This window comes from Arachis ipaensis, chromosome B9, assembly GCF_059453495.1.
Source record: "Arachis ipaensis isolate K30076 ecotype BB chromosome B9, ASM5945349v1, whole genome shotgun sequence".
NCBI lineage: Eukaryota > Viridiplantae > Streptophyta > Magnoliopsida > Fabales > Fabaceae > Arachis > Arachis ipaensis.
In genome coordinates, this window is record NC_142444.1 from 138340981 (window position 1) to 138349596 (window position 8616).

General features: G+C 40.3%; 1 pseudogene; it reads right to left on the reverse strand.

Annotated features, from left to right (window-relative positions):
- Positions 1 to 7417: 7417 nt before the first annotated feature.
- LOC148546517 (uncharacterized) lies at positions 7418 to 8346 on the reverse strand (annotated as a pseudogene).
- Positions 8347 to 8616: the final 270 nt, after the last annotated feature.

The window sequence follows — 8616 nt, forward strand, 5'->3', positions numbered from 1 at the left end:
TAACATTTAATATTGAAAAATATTTGTTATCATCGTTATCCCTTATTTTAATATTCATTCTTTTGTGTAAAAAAATTGTATTTTTTGAGTTATTTATCCAAACGCTACAACTTTAAAATTTTAAAATAAGTACTTTTATAACTAAAAATTCAAACACAAAATAACTTATTTATAAGCTACTATTAATAAAAGTCCTTATGCTTTTTGTGCAGCCAATAAGAATAGAAATATTGGTACATGCATAAAATAACAACAACAATAAAATCTTGTTTGAATACTATTAAAATATTAAAAAGGATATATTTTAATAAAAATATTTTTTATTTTTTATATATTTAATAAATTTTTAATAATAAAAATCAAGTATTAAAAAAACATCCTTTTCTTTTGAATTATAATTTATATTTTTTACTTAAAAAATTATTTTAACATAATAAATAATAAATAATTATTTTTACATTGGTGTATTTAAATATAATTAATAAATATTTTAATTAAAATATTCAAATATTAAGTTTTTTATTTTTTAAAAAAATATTTTAAAAGCTCACCGGCCATAAGAATACACCACAATCAGAAAGAGTTACAATGACAACAATAGTGATAAATAATATTAACTTATTAATATAGTAGCTAACTTTTTAAAAATTTTAAATTTTAAATTTTAAACATACATGTCACTTCTATTCTCTTTTTTTTTTCTTTCTAAAAAACATAAAAGTTGCAGTGTGTTGAGTCGACTCCTCCTCTTTTAATTTTTGGATGATTATTTTTAAAAATTTTGAATCTTTTTTTTTAATTTCAAATGTATTTTTTATAGATTTTAGATTTTTTTTCTTAGTTTTCAGATGATATTTTTTTTGTTCATATCTTAACCCAATAAATAAAAATCAGGTCCAATAACACAAAAAGGCCCACTAATAAAGGTGGACCTCATGACAAATCTGACCTCTCTAAAGAAGTCGAACACCAACGTAAGGAGGTTAGGTCCTACCTGCCCAAAGCAAGTAACTACCTCCACGAATCTCTCCTACTATCTCTACCTCATCTAGAAGGTAGACTCTAACAAACTCTCAAGATAAAGGGAATGATTATCTATCAGAAAAGATAGAACTACTCCCAAAAAGGTAAAGATAGAACTACTTCCAAAAAGGTGATTATCAAACCTACTATAAATACACTGACACCCTCTAGGTATAACTCACGTTCTAATCTACTAAAAACTTTCCTAAATCCCTTGCTAACTTAAGCATCGGAATCTCTTGCAGGTACCACCCCCCACCTCCTCACGAGAAACTCAGACGGACGGCACCTCGGCACCAAAGAGGTCAGATGCTGCCACCACAAGGGATCTGGACCTCACGTTCAAGCCCAAAATAACGTTTTAGGTAACCTTCGGAACATTGGCGCCGTTGCCGGGAACCTGGGATTCTCCCTTTGACAAATGGCAGACCACGAGCGTAGAGATGGCTACATAGCATCTGAAGTTGAGCAAGAAGCTCAGCCAGAAGACAAGCCCCTCTTGCTTCCTCTTCTACCATTACACCAAGGCCCTGGTGGGGAAGGGACCTCTGGAAATCCTCAACCAAGGAGGATCCATTCCGAGGTCTACCATCCTGAGGATGAAGACCGCCCTCATACAATCGAGATCCTGAACCTAGTTCATGGCCAAGGGGATTGACTACAACAGCTCGAACACGAGGTTGAACGACAACGGAAAGCAGAACGGAAATTGCAAAGAAAAGTAAGGTGACAAAAGGAGTTAGAAGACAAGTTACAGAAACTAGAAGTTAATATACAAAAGAGGAGTAATCGGGCGGAGCGTGATAAAAGTCCCTTAGGAGGAGAAGATCCGTTCACAGAAGAGATTATGAAGGCTAAAGTTCCTAGAAACTTCAAATCACCCGACATGGATCTCTATGACGAAATGTCTGACCCGAGCCACCATCTTAGTAACTTCAAAAGCACGTACTTGGCCGACGCCTCTGACGCCACCCGTTGTAAAGCGTTCCTGACTACTTTGACCAAAACGGCCATGAAGTGGTTTGATATCCTGCCACCCAGGTTGATAACCTGCTTCGACAACTTGGCCAGAAAATTTCTGACCAGATTTTCTATCTAGAAGGACAAAATGAAGCATGCTTCGAGCTTGCTAGGGGTAAAGCAAGAAGTCGAGGAAACCCTCCGCGACTATATGGAAAGGTCTAATAAAGCCTGCTTGAAAATTCGGAATCTGCCAACCGAAGCTGTGATTATGGGTTTGGTCAGTGGCCTCAAAGAAGGACCATTCTCCCAGTCAATATCTAAATGACACCCGACTTCTCTGAATGAAGTCCAAGAAAAGGCAGAAAAATACATCAATATGGAAGAAAATTCCCGACTTAGAGAACCTTTCCCCCGAACAAACTTACCCTACTACCAAGCTTGGGACAAAGAAAGAAAACCCAAGAAAAAAGAGGAGCAAAATGTAGAGAAGCCCCGAAAATACCACAATTACACCCCTCTAAGGTTCTCCCTGGTGGATGTTTACCGCGACATATTCCACAGGGAGAAACTTCCACCTCCTCGTCTGATTAAGCATAAGAAAGCTGGAAGTCGGATTGAATATTGAGAGTACCACAAGTTGTACGGCCATTCCACTAATAAATGCTACGACTTAAAGAATGTCATCAAAATGTTGACTAGAGAAGGCTGACTTGACAGATACTTAGCTGACAGGTCAGACGATCCAAGGAAGAGAAGGCGGGACGAAGAAGGAGGACGGCCTGAATGCCCTCCTAACACCCCAGAATGACACATACACATGATCAATGGTGGGTTTGCAGGAGGAAGAATATCAAAATCCTCACGAAAAAGGCACTTCAAGAAAATGTATCAAGTCGGGGAAGACAATCAACTGCTCGACCTGCCCACCATCTCTTTCACTAAAGAAGATGCAAAGGGAATATTGCCCGGGCATGATGATCCAATGGTAATAACCATGATCCTAGCAAACACTAACCTTCACAGAACCTTGATAGATCAAGGCAGTTCGGTTGACATTTTGTATAAACCCGCCTTTAACAAGCTCGGGTTGGAAGAAAAGGACCTAAAAGGCATACTCTGATAGCCTTTTTGGACTGGGAGATACTTTGATTCGACTTCTTGGTTACATTTCATTATATACCACCTTCGGAAGGGGTACCAGATCAAAGACCCTGAGCATTGACTACATCGTGGTCGACGTAAACTCGGCCTACAATACCCTGATAGGTCGGACAACCCTACTGATTTGCAGGTGTCGTTTTCAATCCTCATCTCTGCATGAAGTTCCCAACAGCAGAAGGAATCGCTACTATAAAAAGGGACCAAAAGTTGGCCAGAAAATGTTATAATGAGAGCTTTAGTTTGAAAGGAAATCCAAGGGGAAAAGAGGTCAACACCATTGAGTTAGGAGGAGTTCGAACTCGGAAAGAATTGCGACCCCAGCCTGAGGAAAAAATAGAAGAAGTACAAATCGGGAATCACCCTGACAAGACGACGAGATAGGGACAATCCTAGAAAGAAGCCTTAAGCAACAACTCATACAACTGTTAAGGGACAACTCCGACCTCTTCGCTTGGAAAGCTTTCGACATACCTGGTATAAATCCCGACCTGATCCCATAAGCTTGCAGTGTATCCGGGCTCCCGACCTATTCAACACAAATGCAGGAAGCTCGGATCAGAATGAACATAGGACGTAGAAGAACAAGTACAAGCCTTGCTGGAGGCAATGTTTATAAGGGAGATAAAATATCCACTATGGTTAGCTAACGTAGTGTTAGTGAAAAAGAAAAATGGAAAGTGGAGAATGTGTGTTGATTATACCGACCTCAATAAAGCCTACCCTAAGGATCCTTATCCACTCTCCAGTATTGATGCTTTGGTTGACTCAGAATCATGCTAAAATACTTGTCCTTTATAGATGCCTACTCAGGATATAATCAAATCCCGATGTATAAACCGGACCAAGAAAAGACCTCGTTTATAACTCCAAAGACTAACTATTGTTACGTAGTAATGCCTTTTGGATTAAAGAACGCAAGGGCTACATACCAGTGATTAATGAATAAAGAGTTTTTCGCTCACATAGGAAAGCTCATGGAAGTATCTATGGATGACATGCTTGTTAAGACCCAAGAGGACACGACATTACTGTCCGACCTCTCTAAGGTATTCTCCACTATAAGTAAGCATGAGATGAGGTTAAATCCCTTAAAATGTAGCTTTGCAATAGAAGCTGGGAAGTTCCTAGGGTTCATGCTAACCCAGAGAGAAATAAAAGCAAACCCAGATAAATGCCAGCAGGGGTGGAGCCACTCATACATAAAAGGGGGCAGTGGCCCCCTAAAATTCAACTTTTTCTTATAAGTTATGTGTAAACTTTGGTTTAGCTGCCTTAAAATTTTAATTTTAGTCTCTTTATATTAAAAAAAATTAAACTTTGACCCATCCCCAAATTTTACCCTAGCTCCGCTCCTAAAGAGGTCCAACAACTAAATGGTTTTTTAGCAGGGTCAGCTCTGAAATCACTTTCTGTCTACTCAATCCTAAGGAAAGGGAAGCAATTTGAATGGATCACAGAATGCGAACAAGCCTTTCAAGACTTTAAGACATTCTTGGGGCAACTACCTATACTTACCTGACCTAAAAAAGGGGAAGAGCTTGTGCTATATCTGTCTGTTGGAAGTCAGGCTATAGCCTCGACCTTGGTTCGAGAAAATGAAAAGGGCAGCAACCTATCTACTTTATCAGCAAAGCCTTACAAGGGGCAGAATTAAATTATCAAAAGATAGAGAAGTTTGCTTATTCCCTTATCCTCACATCTTGAAGGCTCTGACATTACTTCCAGGCTCATACCATCAACATCCGCACCAACCAACCAATGAAACACATCCTACAAAAGACGGATTTAGCAGGTCGGATGCTGTAATGGGCGGTAGATTTGTCTGAGTTTGACTTAAGGTACGAAGTTCGGATAGCCATCAAGTCTCAATACCTTGCTGACTTCGTTGATGAATATACAGAAAGCCCAGAAATCCAGGTACTTAGAGCTTGTATGTAGATGGGTCATCGAATAAGGCTGGAAGTGGAGCTGGTGTTATCCTAGAAAATGACTAAGGGACTCGGATAGAGCTATCTTTAAGGTTCGAGTTTCCTACTTCCAATAATCAAGAAGAATATGAGGTCCTACTTGCCGGCTTGAAGCTGGCTAAAGAAGTGGAGGCGAAAAGTGGTGGTGTTCAGTGATTTGCAAGTAATAACTTCACAAATTAATGGCACCTATCAAGCTAAAGACCTCACTATGAAGAAGTACTTGGATGAGACCCGAGAACAACTGATACACTTTTCAGAAAGTGAAGTCCGACATATAACTCAGGAGTCCAATGCCTGAGCTGATGCTCTATCAAAATTAGCCAACACCAAACTAGGAGGCAATAATAGAAGCCTCATTCAAGAGACCCTACAATCACCATCAATTGCAATAGAGGAGGAAGTACTGACTATACACAATCAATATTTAGGGTGGATGACCCCATAGTCAACTACCTCAAGTTTGACGTACTACTTAAAAATAAAAAGGAGGCCAAAAGGCTTGTAAAAGAGGCACAAAATTATACACTGGTCCACAACATCCTATACAAAAGAGAAATTTCAACACCCCTCTTAAAATGCGTCTCGACCTCCAGCACAAAGGAAGTCTTGGAAGACGTACATAGTGACATATGTGAAAATCACCTAGGAGCTCGGTCACTAGCCAAAAATGTGATTCGAGCTGGTTTTTTTTGGCCGACCTTACAGAAAGAGGCGGCCGAGTTTCTTAAAACATGTTTGCCTTGTCAGAAACATGCTAACTTCCACGTAGCACCTCTTGAAGAGCTCATCAGTATTACTTCACCATGGCCATTCGCAAAATGGGGCCTCTACCTACTCGGACCATTTCCACAAGCACCAGGACAAGTCAAATACCTCATAGTAGGGATTGACTATTTCACTAAATGGATATAAGCAGAACCCTTAGCAACTATTACTGCTCAAAGAAGTCGAAAATTTTTGTATAAGAACATTGTCACAAGGTTTGGAGTTCCACACTCCATCACCACGGACAATGGGACACAATTTACCGAATTGATCTTTAGGAGCTTGGTGGCTGACTTAAAAATAAAATACCAGTTCACATCTGTGGAGCATCCCCAGGCCAATGGACAGGCTGAAGCCGCCAACAAGGTCATATTGGCCAGGTTAAAGCGCTAATTATAAGATGTGAAAGGAGCTTGGGTGGACGAGCTACCTCAAGTCTTGTGGGGATATCGGACCACTCCACACTCCACAACGGGGGAATCACCTTTCCGACTTGCTTATGGTATGGAGGCAATGATCCCCATAGAAGTAGCTGAATAATCACCAAGAGTCTTATTTTATAATGAAAAAGCTAACACCCAAGCTCAAAAGGAAGAGCTCGACCTCCTCCATGAAGTCCGAGAAATAGCTCGCATTAGAGAGGAAGTTCTAAAACAAAGGATGGCTCTAAGGTATGATCAAAAGGTGATCAAAAGAAACTTCACCACCAACAACCTTGTCCTAATTTGAAATGACATCAGAATACAGAAGTCAGGTTAAGGAAAGCTAGCTGTAAACTAGAAAGGACCTTACAAGATAGTAGAGGTCCTAGGTAAAGGTTCCTATAAGGTGTCCGACCTCCAAGGGCGGGAGCTCCCGAGGTCCTAGCATACTTATAACCTAAAAAGATACTATAGCTAAAAGCTTTGTACATAGGTGCACTCTTTTTCCCAATAGTAAGGGTTTTCTAATGAGGCACAAGTACAAGAGCTAAGGGGCATTCAGGCCTTCGGTAAATAGCTCTGTAAAGGAATTTTTTAAACATTAATAAAAAATTCTTGGTCTATTCCTTTTCCAAAAGAAGTTTCCTATCTCAAACGTATTAATTTAAGCTCGATAAACCGCGAAAATCATTGTCTGACCTAAAGTTATCGGCAAGATGAAGCGACAAGGTACAAATTAATATAAGAAGTTATACAAATAACTCGTACAAAGCAACCTCAAACAGATCGGATAACAAACGAAGTTGTAAAAATAACTTAGTAAAGGCCGATTTCTCAAAGTCAGGCCTAGATAAGGAAATTAATAAAATATCAAAGACGTTAAGACTCAAGAGTCAAAACAAACTGCACCTTACTACAAATATTCAACAAAAAGAGTGCTTTGCAACTTGGATAAAGTTTTTTGAGCATTATTTAATAAAAGTTGTAGAAAACAACTAAACATAAAGGTAAAGTGTTCAGAAAACTACAAACTATTACACAAGTAAAATGTTATAAGCCCACAGGTCGGGCTATTCTGAAAAACAAAAAATAAACAAAAAGATCTAGAAAAGCTCAAGACTTCTCGCCCATTAGAGGATTAAGAGTATCGCCAGTCACAACGTCTTGACCCTCAACCAAAGGGGTCGGAGGATGCATGGATACTGGCACAGTCGAGATAACCTCAGGAGTAGTTGAAGAGGTCTCCACAACAGTAGCTTCAGGTTGAGTTCCCGAGGTGGAGGTCAGATCGACCTGAGGCCCCGAGTCTTCAGATTCTGAGGGGGCTCCTTCTCATCATCCGAATCAGGTGCAGGGACTATCTTTCCATCTACCACAATGTTGTCCACACTGAAGAGTGAAAGGTCAAGGTCGGGAGCCAAAACCTTAATCTGAGCCTCTAAATTGTCAAACATCTCATCCATACCCAGGGCAACCAACTCCTGGGAATCAGCAAACTACACCTTCAGTTTCTCCAACTCCTCCTCTAGTGCCAATCTCTCCCTAAATACTCGGGTATAGCTCTCTTGATATTGTTTGGCCTTTTCCTCGGCCAAAGCAGCAACAGCTTCCGACTTAGTAGCTCTCTCCCGAGCTCTTTCGAGGTCGGACTTCAAGATCTCCCACTCCTGCTCCAGGTCCTTCTTCAGCTCGTTCATCCTCTCTACATCAGCTTGGGCAGTCATAAGAGCACTAGTCGTGGCCTGTATAGGAGTGCCCCTCAACTTTCTGGCCAGAGTAGAGCACACCCTCACCGTTCGAAGACCTCCCCGGGCCAAATGCTGAAGGTGGTTTTAAATAGCAATATCGTCCGTGCTATGATGGTGGTAAGGAAGCACGTTCTTCTCACCCCAAGTCAAGGCATCAAAATGGCTCGAATAAATGCTTTTCTCATCATTCACCTTTTGCTTCTTGAAAGGGAGTTCAATAGAAGAAGGAGAATCAGGGGAAGGCTCAGGAGTAATAGGCTTGGAGAGAAGAGTAGGAATGATGACCTTTTGCATAGTGGCACCCGACCCCAACTTCTTCCTCAGGGAAGAGCAGACGAAAGATCCTTCCCCGACCTCTTTTTGAGAATCCAACTCCGATCTCTTTTTGTTGCTGTAGATTTTTTGCAATAACCCACTTCTTGGTGTTCCGAAGGTACTTCATAGCCGATTTTGGAGCCATATTTTCTACAAAACAAAACAGGATGCAGTCAGAATCAACAACTAAGAAAAAAGAATTCAATAAGCAAGGGAAGGAGAACTACTAAGGTCCAATTTCAGAAGGCT